We start from the raw sequence: 3,716 nt of genomic DNA on the forward strand, positions 1-3,716 counted from the left end.
TTCAGCCACTCTATCTTTTGGCTGGAACACTTAATTCTTTTCCATTTAAGGTACTTATTGATAGGAATGTAGTTGTTACCACTCTTTATTCCTGTCTTTGATACATGTTTTTTCTTCTTAAAGAAGTCTCTTCAACATTTCCTGTAACACTGGCATGGTGGTGATAAATTCCTTTAGCTTATTTTTGTTTGGGAAGCTGTTTATCCATCCTTCAACTCTAAATGATAGCTTTGCTAGATAAAGTATTCTCGGTTGTAGATCCTGGGTCTTAATCCTGTGGAATATTTTTTGCCAAGCCCTTCTATCCTGCATAGTTTCTTTTGAGAAATCAGCTGACAGTCTTATGGGTGTTCCCTTATAAGTAACTATCTGTTTTACTCTTGCTGCTTTTAATATTCTTTCTTCGTATTTAACATTTGGCATTTTAATTATGATATGTTTGGTGTGGGCCTCTTTGGATCCCTGATTTTTGGAATCCTCTGAGCTTCTTGGAGTTGTATGTTCATTTCCTTGACCAGGTGAGGAAAGTTTTCCATCATTTCCTCAAACAGCTGTTCAACGTCTTGATTTTCTTCACTTACACCGATCAGACAAATATTTGGAGCCTTAATAGTGTCCCATATCCTCTTTAAATCATCTTTATAGTCTTGGTCTTTTTTCTTGCAATTCTGATTGAGTGTTCTGATTGGCTTTCCTGTCTTCTACATAAGGCATCTTCTTTATTCATTTTGTTTATTCCTTTGTTTATTCCATTTAATATACTTCTCATCTCAGATAATATGTTCTCCATTTCAGACTGGTTCCCTCTTATAATTTCCATCTCCATTTTTATCTCTTTGTTGGAGTTCTCTACAAAAGTCCATTGAGCATCTTTATAACCAGTGTTTTGAACTCTGCATCTGTTAGATTACTTGACTCCATTATATCTGGATCTCTGTTCTTTCATATGGTTTCTGCTTCTTTGTCTTCCCATTTTGGCTGCCTTTCTGTGTCTGTTTCTATGTACTAAGCAAAGCTCCTAAGTCTCCTGGTCTTATTAGTGTGGATTTGTGAAGTAGGTGTCCAGTGGCACAGTCCTGAGAGGGGTTCAGCTGCAGGGCAAATTTAGCCCAAGCCTCTACCCCTCTGGGGCCACCTGTCAAGATTCAGCAAGCAATCTACAGATGCTGTGCTTATAGTTGCCTCAAATGGCCATACCAGAAACCAAGGCCAGCTGCCTTCAGTGTGAGTCTAGGCGCTGCTCAGCAAGGAGCACCTGAGTTGCAGAAGATAGACCTGGATATGGCTTGGGTGGGGCCCGGGTTGAGGGAGGCAGGGTTTCAGGGAATCTCCTGGTCGGAGTGACCTCTGTTATCCAGTTTGATGACATCACAGCTATGGCTGCACTGTGTCCATGCACTGGTAGTGGGGAGGGCTCAACAAGGAACAATGGATACAACACCGGCATTTCTGTACCAAGCAAGTCTCACCTTGACTCTCACTCTGACAGTATCTCCCTGTACATCCCTCATGCCTTCTGCACACAGCCAAATGGGCACTAGTGCTCAGAGCAAGCAGGTCCGTCACCGCGAAAATCCAGTTACGGATGTGGACCCTTTAAGAGGCTTCTGCTGCTGCTGCTGCTGCTGCTGCTGCAGCCTCCGTCTCACTGAGCTGCTTGGGACCGGGTCACCCCATGTCCTCACCCCGTCCTACCTTCTGCTGTTGCAGAGTGCTTTCTTGGCTTTCTCCCTAATTGTATGGTTTATTCATCTAGATCCCAGGCAATTTTTCTTTGCTGCTGCTCCTTGTTTTCATCACAACTTTGATGTGATCATCAGAGGGATGAACAGAGCCTCTATCATCTATGCCATTTTTTTCCTCCTCTAAATATCACTGTATTTATTAGACCACACAAAGCCAAGTTTTGAACCAAGTAATATTAAAATAGTCTATGGGGAAAAAAGGTGATTACTATTATTTTTCAGGCCAGTATGCCATGTCTGTATGTTAGATTGAAGTGGTTTTTGTGCCAAGAGTTAAAGAGGTTTGGGCAGGAATAATGAATACGTTGAAATATGACTAACCAAGAATAAAGCTTCAAAGGTTTTCATTTTCCAATGAAAATATATTTTCCCAAAACAATACTGGACATTGTAAACATTTTTCCCAGCTCTCCTCCTCCAATACCAAAAACAGAAGAATTTTTCTTCATATGTGTGTTTGAATGTATAATTACTCTGGAGCCATACCACTTACATTTACTATACTGAAAGTGTAAGCAATATTTTACTTGTAGCATATTTCCAAAACTACTCTATAAAGTAAAGGAATAATTTTATCTCACAATTAATCTAGGGTAAGTGTACTCATTAATTCATTTCATGCATCTTGGAAATACTGACATGTATCAGTATGTGAGAAAAAGCAAAAAGGCATGTGATTCCTTTTTTTTAATAGTCAGATGTGCTTTGATTGCAAAAATCTCTCTAAAAGTCTTATATTCCAGTATACTTCACATGAATATATGAACAAGGGGTATATTTGTGTAGAAAAAAACTTGGTTTGTATTAAGCTCATAACATTTTCAGGTCTCAGTAAGTTATAAGGTTATAAATGAACTGTTAAATGTGTCATGTAAATATTTCATTAATGTGTTCTAGATACTCTTCTAGTTTGCAAACCCAGTAAATGCAGATTTGCCATCACATGCAGTGGACAAAGATCCTACAGCTGCTAATGTGGATTCCAATGATCCCTGTCTCCCAGTCCTTGTATAATTTCATCCCCTCACATGTAAGCTGGACCTACTGATTTGCTTTTAACAAAGGAAATAGGGCAACAGTGATGGGATATTATTTCCAAAGTTAGTTCACAAAAAGATTCTGGCCTCTGTCTTGTTAGCTCTCTTGATGGAAGCCAGCTAGACATATTGTCAACTACCCTATGAAAGAGGCCCAATAACAAGGAACTCAAAGAGATCTCCACCCAACAGGATCTGAACTGAATTCTGCCAACCACGCAAGTGAACTAAGAAGCAAATTCTCCCTTGATTGAACCTTCAAATGAGCCCACAACTCTAGCTGATATCTTAACTACAACTTTATGAAGAATCGAGGCAGAGGATCCAGTTAAGCTGCTCCCAGGTTCCTGACCCATCCAAACTGTAAAATAATAAATGTTTGTTGTTTTCAAAGCTGCTAAGTTTTGGGGAAATTTGTTACACAGGAAGAGGTAACTAGTAAAGATGTTGAAAGTTAGAAGTGGGCTGCTGCCATAATAAATACCTAAAAATGTGGGAGTAGCTTTGGAACATGACAGTGGGCAGAGTTTGGGAGGATTTTTCATTGGCATGTTAGAGAAGGCCTAAATTGTCTTGAACAGACTATTAGTATGCTTTCCACAATGGCTCCAAAGTCATTAGAATATACAAAATGGACCTCTTACCTCAAATACTTTGTGAAATAAGATAGAATATTTAAAAGTACACAAATCAACCAAATGGGCATTACTAGCACAATTTTCTATATTTTGGTTCACCTATTTCATCTCCAATCACTAAAAACCAATAAACAAACCAACCATCTAAGAGGAGTAGATCTTTGTTAAAGCCATCTTTCCAATAAAGCAGATGCCATATGATCTGTAATAACTATGTGTGCTTACTATACTCAGTTACATAATTTTCCCACAATCCCCAGAGTTAGAGAAAATATATAGTTTTTTTTAGCTAGCAA

General features: G+C 38.9%; 1 protein-coding gene across 1 annotated transcript in view; it reads right to left on the reverse strand.

Annotated features, from left to right (window-relative positions):
* The window catches only part of FAM185A (family with sequence similarity 185 member A), a 57,870-nt gene that overhangs the window by 27,036 nt on the left and 27,118 nt on the right, over positions 1–3,716 (reverse strand). The window lies entirely within an intron of this gene.

Source organism: Pteropus vampyrus, unplaced genomic scaffold, assembly GCF_000151845.1.
Source record: "Pteropus vampyrus isolate Shadow unplaced genomic scaffold, Pvam_2.0 Scaffold107, whole genome shotgun sequence".
Classification (NCBI taxonomy): Eukaryota; Metazoa; Chordata; class Mammalia; order Chiroptera; family Pteropodidae; genus Pteropus; species Pteropus vampyrus.